Source organism: Oryx dammah, unplaced genomic scaffold (assembly GCF_014754425.2).
Source record: "Oryx dammah isolate SB20612 unplaced genomic scaffold, SCBI_Odam_1.1 HiC_scaffold_5, whole genome shotgun sequence".
Lineage (NCBI taxonomy): Eukaryota > Metazoa > Chordata > Mammalia > Artiodactyla > Bovidae > Oryx > Oryx dammah.
In genome coordinates, this window is record NW_024070189.1 from 74,544,497 (window position 1) to 74,553,985 (window position 9,489).

Below are 9,489 nucleotides of genomic sequence, written 5' to 3' on the forward strand. Positions count from 1 at the left end.
GTGACCAGTGAAGATTTCAATATATCACAAAAGCCACACTGCGCTCTCTATGTTTACCTTGCCCCTGTGCTCCAGAAATCACTACACAGTTGGACATGGCTACATTTACAACTCCAGCCCATCCACTCTTTCCCAGGGTCACCGAGTTTCACCACACTGGTCTCCTTTCTTTCTCTTGGCTTACTGCTAAATGAAATGCTCTGCCTTTGCCTCTTTATGTGGCTGGCTTCTTCCATGATCCAGATCTCAGTTTACTATCGTTATTGTTGCTGCTTGTTTTGTTTTTGTACAGATGTTTTTCAAACAAAGCCACCATGCTTTCTGCTGAAATCTTTAAAGAATTCCCAGAAACCTTTAGGGAGAAGAAATAAAAAAACATCCAGTATCATCACTACTATTTCACATTTTCTAAAAGTACAAGCCATAAGATATAATACACAAATACTGGCAAAATTTAGGCATAATTATGATATGCACTTGATATAATCATATACTTGGAATATCCAAGAAAATTGAAAAACTACCAGAAGTGATAAGAAAATTAAGTAGTTGGCAACAGAACAAATGCATTCATATATACAAGTAGTAATCATGTTGAAAATACAGTGAGAGTTTTTAGATAAGATTACAGATTGAATACACACCACTAATTTTGCTTTGCCCTGAACCTCATCAAAACCATAGTACAGTGAATTTTTTAAGGGCATAAGCTCACAGGGATACAGAACAACAGGGAGAAAACAGCAGTAGAAATATGAAAGCTGTACCACAGGGAGAAAATAGATAACCCACTCAAGAAGACCAAATCTCAAAACAGTGGGGAAACACTGAGAATTTTCCCAATTCATACGATAGACTTCTCAAAAGGTAAATGAAAATACAGGACAGTCTACTTTTGGTCATATCTCTGTTGGATTTCCATATCTGCTTTTTTAATATTGATACACAATTTATACACCATAATATTCATCAGGCCAAATCATACAATTCATGTTTCTTTAGCATATTCAGAGTTGTACAACCATCACCATAATCTAATTTCAGAACATTTTTGTAACTGCAGTTTAAATGGTCCCTCCTTACAGATGTTCTTCCCAATGCCTTTTAATAGATCTACACCCCACTGCCTGCTCCTTTTCTGCGGCACTAATAACGATCAGTAGATATTTTACATAGGTTTTGGCTTACTTCTTTACTTTCTCACTAGGGTAATCTCCATAAAGAAAGGAGTTTCTCTCTCTTGACATTTTTGTAGTCCAGCTGGTAGCACAGCCCAGGGCCCAGCACATAGTAAGTGGTTACTAAAAACAGTTGCTGAATGGATGAACTGGTAAGATACAATTACCAGGTTGGCCAGAAGGTTTGTTCAGATTCTCCTACATCTTAACGAAAAAATTTGAATGAAACTTTGGCCAACCTAACATATGAGCTGAGCTCTGTATATGACGCAGAACTAGCCATCAAAAGCAACAGCGTGTGGCACTGAGGGGGAACACAAGCAGGAGAGTACTGAGACGATGATCCACCTGTGCAGCTGATATTTGAAAGATAAGCCACTGCAATGTGACTGAGAAGACTTCTTAGGTTCTTGGACAATTAGAGAGAGTTAGGGGGAAGGCAGTGGCACCCCTCTCCAGTGCTCTTGCCTGGAAAATCCCATGGACGGAGGAGCCTGGTGGGCTGCAGTCCATGGGGTTGCTGAGGGTTGGACACAACTGAGCGAGTTCACTTTCACTTTTCACTTTCATGCATTGGAGAAGGAAATGGCAACCCACTCCAGTGTTCTTGCCTAGAGAATCCCAGGGACGAGGAACCTGGTGGGCTGCCACCTGTGGGGTCGCACAGAGTCGGACACGACTGAAGTGACTTAGCAGCAGCAGCAGTGATCTGAGATAGTCCCGCTGGCAAGAGTGGATGATTTTATACATTTAATTGAAAAAAAAAACCAATATGACAGGGAGTTTGGGATGTACACACTACTATGTATAAAATAGATACCCAACAAGGACCTACTATATAACACAGGGAATTCTGCTCAATATTCTATAGAGGAGAAGGGGACAACAGAGGATGAGATGGTTGGACGGCAACACCGATTCAATGTACATGAGTTTGAGTAAGCTCCGGGAGTTGGTGATGGACAGGGAAGCCTGGTGTGCTATAGCCCATGGGGTCATAAAGAGTCAGACATGACTGAGTGACTGGACTGAAATGAACCAGAAAGAGAATCTGAAAACTAGGATACATTTATATGCATAACTGAATCACTTGACTGTACACCTGAAATTAACACAACATTGTTAATCAACTATGCTCCAATGTAAAATTAAAAAAATTTATTAAAAAAAATAAAGTCATCTTGAAGATAAAAAAGAACAAAAACATACAATTTATATGCGGCTCATGTTGGCAAATCACTCAGATGGTTTATACTATTAATACATTAAAATATACAAAGTAAATATTCTTTTGATGCATCTACCATGTGATATTGTTAATGAGAAGCTGAGTACAGGTAGTGCAAAGGTCTGAAATTAGAACTCATAGCCCCATTCTTCACTACTAGCTATGTGACTTTGAGCAAGTTACTTAACTGCTTTGTGCTTTGACTTGTAAATTTATAATAGACATATTAGTAGTTCTTACATGACGAGAGCTGTTGTATTAAGTAGAAATGATCCAAAATGTACGTATCACATACTGGGTGCCTGATAAACTTTATGCAGTGGCCACAGAAGCAGCAGAAGTAGTCGTTACAGCGGAGGTACTAGTGGTGGCTAAATAGTAGTAGGTAGCAGTGAAGTGATAGAATGCAGCCCATCATGCTGTTTTATGCGGCCAGAGAGTCAGCTTTAATTCAGTGTCAAGTGGTGTCAAATACAAAGTACTCAATTAATATTGAATTGACTTCTGCTCACAATGTTTCCTATCATAGCGCAAGACGATTTGACACAATTGATTTCTCTTCAAGAACTCAGTGAATCAGCAGATTTGTAGACCCTGTGGTTGGCAAACTGACTCCAAGTAAATCATTCTCAACTTTGGCCCAGAGAGAGTTTCAGGACAGCTGTATTCCTGAGTCCATAAACGTAAGTGTCAGAGATGATATGCATGAAACTGTGATTCTGTGTGTTGCAAGAACGCAAGGACATCATACTTATAGAAGCTAAGAGGGAAATGAGTGGACAGTCCTAGAAAGAATTAGCCTTGGTATTCAGAGATTAAGGGACTCATTTCTTTAGAAGAGACAGCCACTGGTTTCCTTTATAGACAATACTGTCAATGCTTTTTCTTCAAAGACAAATGAGAGAAGCCTCATTTTAGCTTTTTAGTTAATTTCACAATTGATTTGGCCAGTGGTGTCCACAGGTCCTTCACATATATTATCTAAGGAAACTGGAATTTAGATCTACCTTAACTAGTGGATTTATCCTAAAATCTGCATCAAAATCAGCTGCTGAATCAGGGCAAGCCTCCAGGTCCAAAAAAAGCAGTGAACAAGACCAGTTATTTAATTATCCAAAGGGAATCAAGAGAAAGTTCTCTAAAAGAAGAGGCTTTCAGCATAAACAAGGGAAGTGAGCTGCCTTGAAATTAAAAGTGAACGTGCTATTTTTTAAAATGCCTAAAGGGTTATTTTCTGTCTGCAAAATCTAGTGACTATTCTGCAGAATGGTAGGTAGAATAAAGTGAAACCCCCGAGAGAAGCATAGGGCAGCATCATACAGACTCTGCTCTAAAGACACAGGTATTCAGTGGTAAAGTAATGATAACTAGCACTTACAAAAATTTGCCTGATTCTTCCATTTCTAGCTCTTCCTAAAAAAAACAGAAAATTTCAGATACACGTAGAAGAGAAAAATCCTTCCAAATCACTTCTCTGCTTATTTATAAGTGAGACCTACAAATAAACAGCATTCTTTGCAATTGAAACATATAAATTAAGTTCCACTAAGTACAAGTATAGTTATTCTCGAAGCAACAACTAATATTAAATTCATTTTAAAAAGTGAAAAATAGGGATATTTAGGTTTTGAGTACTCATTTACTAATCAAGTATCTGCTGAGTTCCAGTAGAGGCCTAAGGTCTTAGTCGTTACATCCAATGTCGAATTATTTATGGGAACTCAGTTCCTTTCATCTAAACGCATTTTCTCATACATAAAAGTATACATTCACATCTTTGTGGCAATATGATAAGAATGAAAATTGACCTGACAATTCTAGGAGACAAGAAGCGTAAGAACTCTTAAAAGAGTTAATAGGCTGTGCCAGGGGCACCTGGGAGCAAATGTAAAAGACAGAAAGCAAAGGCAAAATGTCTTTAGGAAGCAGTGCGGCAAGAAGGAGCTGGAGACTGGATTTGGGACCCGAAGCTGCGGAATGTGCCAAGAGTATGCAGGCACGCTAGCACCATTAGTCTCCACTTTCACTTCTAAGAGGGAGCAGGGAACTTCTCTGGGTTTGTGGTAGGGTTTAAAATTTAGGGTAAGATGGTATGGCATTGGGAAAGGAAGAATGTTCAAGAGCAAGGTTCTAAAACCCGAGAGCCAGGGTTTTCAGGGTTTCAGGGTTTCAGGGTTTTCAGTCTCTACCACTTAGTAACTGTGACAGTGTGTCAGTTTCAATTTGCTAATCCCTTAAATGGAATAATGATGAAACCTACATTATAGAGCTGAAATAATTACTAAATAATTTCTGTGGAGCACTAAGTCCATGGCTCATACAAGTTTGAGTATGAGCTATTGGTAATATTATTATTATTATTCAAGCCATGTTTATTGGCACCTCTTACTTACAGTCATCACTCTCTATTCTAGGTACCGAGGATATAGAAGATAAAAATAAATATAGAATATGATACTCAGGAAGTGTTGTTGCTGCTGCTAAGTCACTTCAGTTGTGTCCAACTCTGTGCGACCCCATAGAGGGCAGCCCGCCAGGCTCCCCCATCCCTGGGATTCTCCAGGCGAGAACACTGGAATGGGTTGCCATTTCCTTCTCCAATGCATGAAAGTAAAAAGTGAAAGTGAAGTCGCTCAGTCGTGTCTGACTCTTCGCAACCCCATGGACTGCAGCCCACCAGGCTCCTCCATCCATGGGATTTTCCAGGCAAGAGTACTGGAGTGGTGTGCCACTGCCTTCTCCACAGGAAGTGTGAGGTGCTATGAAAGAAAAACAAAGGTTAGGCTCAAGAAGTGAGCCAGGGATAGTGGTAAGAGAAACAGATGAGATTGGAAAGGAGAACAGGTGCTAAATCATGATAAGCACCTTGGACAATATTTTATTCATTGGAATACTGATAATGACAGAATAATACAATCCAATTAATGACCGAAAAACCATTTTGGCTACTAGAGAAATAGACTGGAGGGAGGAAAGAGTGGAAACAGGAAATCTGATTGGTAAGTATTGAAAGTACTCAGAAAAGAGATTGTAGTAGGCTGGAATGGGGTCAGCTAAAAGTGGATATGGTCAGAGTGATGGGATTCAGGATACCTTTTTTGTTCCAGAATATCTTTTACTAGTAGACCTGGCAAGCTTTGTCAGTAGATTGAATGTAAAGTGTAACAGAAAGGGAAGAAGCAAAGTGAAAGTGAAAGTGAAGTCGCTCAGTCGTGTCCAACTCTCTGCGACCCCGTGGACTGTAGACCACCAGGTTCCTCCGTCCATGGGATTCTCCAGGCAAGAATACTGGAGTGGGTTGCCATTTCCTTCTCCAGGGGAATCTTCCTGACCCAGGGATTGAACCCAGGTCTCCCACATTGCAGGCAGATGCTTTAACCTCTGAGCCATCAGGGAAGAAACAAGGATGACCCCAAACGAAAGAGTGTGTTATGTGGCCATATAACGAGATGAGACCGACTGACGAAGGAAAACGATTGGTAGTACAAATCAAGAATTCTGTTTGAGACATAATAATTTGTGAAACTTCAGTTCAGTTCAGTCACTCAGTCATGTCCAGCTCTTTGTGACCCCATGAATTACAGCACGCCAGGCCTCCCTGTAGATCACCAACTCTTGGAATTCACTCAAACTCATGTCCGTCAAGTCGGTAATGCCATCCATCCAGCCATCTCATCCTCTGTCGTCCCCTTCTCCTCCTGCTCCCAATCCCTCCCAGCAACAGAGTCTTTTCCAATGAGTCAACTCTTTACATGAGATGGCCAAAGTATTGGAGTTTCAGCTTTAGCATCAGTCCTTCCAAAGAACACCCAGGGCTGATCTCCTTTAGAATGGACTGGTTGGATCTCCTTGCAGTCCAAGGGACTCTCAAGAGTCTTCTCCAACACCACAGTTCAAAAGGATCAATTCTTCAGTGCTCAGCTTTCTTCACAGTCCAATTCTCACATAGATTCAAGAGAAAGGCATGCTACAAATTCTCCCCTAGAGCTTTCAAGAAATCATTGTCCTACCAACACCTTGATTTTGAACTTCTTGCCTACAAAACTGTAAGAGAATAAATTTCTATTAAGTCACACACTTTGTGGCACTTTGTTACAACAGCTCAAGCAAACTGATGGAATCTACCCCTGACTCAAGGAAATCAACTAAGTCTACCTCCCTGGCCATGTGACTGCTTCAGGGATAAACACGTGACTCAACAAGACCCACAAAGGGCTCGAGGAGATATTTGGTAGGCTTCAAGGAAAGGAAAGCTCCTTCTTTTCCTGAGCTGCTGCCAAAACTCCCTTCCTGTCAGATGTGGAGAAGAATGTTTTAACCTGGAAACTACTGGCTGACACCTTAAAACTCTAAGGGAGAACTGCTCATGCTGGTGTCAATATCAAGGAAACAAAGAAGAGATACTGAGAAAAAGGAACTCTCACCAAACCAAACTTGGGTCCACTCACCCTCCCACAGAAAAGCCAATCTACTGACACCAGGTTGTGAGGAAGGAAAAACCAGCATTACTGCAGGGCACCAAGCAAGGAGTCTAGGTAGCTTGTTTTTAAAAGGCCTAACTGTCTGCTGGCCTTCAGGGAAAGGTTTTTGAAGACAGGGTGTTGCAGGGTGTGTGATCAGCTCATGGACATTCTTCTGATTAATTGGTGGTAAGGTAATTGGGAGTCAACATCATAAACTATCTAGTTCTAACTGGTCTGGGGTCTATGTGGTTGTGGGCAATATACAATTAACTTCTTCCACTTGGCAAGGGTTTCAATATCTGCAACACAGCTCAAAGGACATAGCTAAGAATATTACCTTTAGACTTCCTGGGGTAACTCAAGATCCTTGATTTTGTTTAATGGCTAACTATTATTATTTTGACTTGCTTAGCTGTTTTGCTCTCCATCTGCATTTTCTCACTTCTCTGATTACATTTATTCTTTGGCACTTGAAGACAAGTTAGGAGGCTAGAGTTTTCCTACAAGCAAGAGGCAAGCAGAGGACACGGAGGAGTCTGTCCTAGGAAAGCTGCATAGGGTTCTGTTTGGTTACAAGACTTTTTCTGCCCAGAATCAAAACAAACTTTACCTAGAAGTTTCAGTTACATGAACCAATGCCTCCCTTGTATTATTTAAGTTAATGAGTTGATTTTTAGAGAATCAACCATTTATTTATTTATTTTGGTTTTCATTTTTTAATTTATTTAACTGTATTATTTCTATAACATTTATAGAATGTAGAAGGAAAAATTCTAGGGGAGTTTTACAGAGTTTCAGAGAAATTCTAAGAAAATTAATAGTCTATTTTGTTAAAGAGATGGTTTTATAATTAAAATGTATAGTGAATTGAAGTCGCTCAGTCGTGTCCGACTCTTTGCAACCCTGTGGACTGTAGCCCACTAGGCTCCTCTGTCCATGGGGTTCTCCAGGCAAGAATACTGGAGTGGGTTGCCATTTCTTCTCCAGGGATCTTCCCGACCCAGGGATCGAACCCAGGTCCCCCGCATTGCAGGAAGATGCTTTAACCTCTGAGCCACCAGGGAAGCCCCATATGACTGTATAGCACCTTGCATTAAGGAAGTTAAAAGCAGTTTGCCAGTGTATGTAACAACATGAATATTAGCAAATAAAATGGCAACCATAGTAATGAAGCTTTGGATTTCATATAGATAATTAATTTGTCTTTTCCATCTATCAAGAGTAGAAACTTACAAGGCAACTCCTAACAGGGGAGGGGGGTGGTGAATGGACTGATTGAATCATTTATTCATTTTGTGTTCATTTATTCACTCAGCAAAACTGTTTTGAGTGTCTGCTATGCTTTGAGCATCATGCTAGGTTTCATGATCATGATCAGAGTATACTCAGTGTTTGGGGAAGCAACCATTTAGATCTTTACTTGGTCTCACTGGTCTTTTAAACACTCCATCAGACAACCTAACCCATATTGACCAAGATGGACTTAACATACCCCTCAGTTCAGTTCAGTTCAGTTCAGTCGCTCAGTCGTGTCTGACTCTTTGTGACCCCATGAATTGCAGCACGCCAGGTCTCCCTGTCCATCACCAACTCCCGGAGTTCACCCAAACTCATGTCCATCAAGTCGGTGATGCCATCAGCCATCTCATCCTCTGTCGTCCCCTTCTCCTCCTGCCCCCAATCCCTCCCAGCATCAGAGTCTTTTCCAATGAGTCAACTCTTCACATGAGGTGGCCAAAGTATTGGAGTTTCAGCTTTAACATCAGTCCTTCCAAAGAACACACAGGACTGATCTCCTTTAGGATGGACTGGTTAGATCTCCTTGCAGTTTAAGGGACTCTCAAGAGTCTTCTCCAACACCACAGTTCAAAAGCATCAATTCTTCGGCGCTCAGCTTTCTTCACAGTCCAACTCTCATATCCATACATGACTACTGGAAAAACCATAGCCTTGACTAGACGGACCTTTGCTGGCAAAGTAATATCTCTGCTTTTGAATATGCTATCTAGGTTGGTCATAACTTTCCTTCCAAGGAGTAAGCGTCTTTTAATTTCATGGCTGCAATCAGCATCTGCAGTGATTCTGGAGCCCCAAAAATAAAGTCTGACACTCCTCTCGGCCACCGCCTCTGACCTCGGATGTGGGGTAGCTCCTCTTGGCCACCGCCCCTGACCTCGGACGTGGGAACATACCCCTCAGGTTTACTAAAAGGATAGGTTGAAAGGGCTTCTGTGGTGGCTCAGAGGATAAAGAATCTGCCTGCAATTCAGGAGACCCAGGTTTGATCCCTAAGTTGGGAAGATCCCATGGAGAAGGGAATGTCTAACCACTCATGTATTCTTTCCTGGAAAATTCCATGGACTGAGGAGCCTGGCAGGCTATAGTCCACGGGATTGCAAAGAGTCAGACATAATTGAGCAACTAACTCATTTTCACTAAACTTTAGATAGGCTTCCTCCTGACTTTAGGTCCCTGAACTCTCTTTACTTAGAGCATTTACTTTAGAAAACTTTTCATCATAAATTATTTCTCTGTCCCTTTGAATAAATCTTTCTAAAAGCTTCTTGCCCTGTTACAACCCAAGAATGTCTTTCTCAAGGGCCTGAAAGCCATCCCTTTG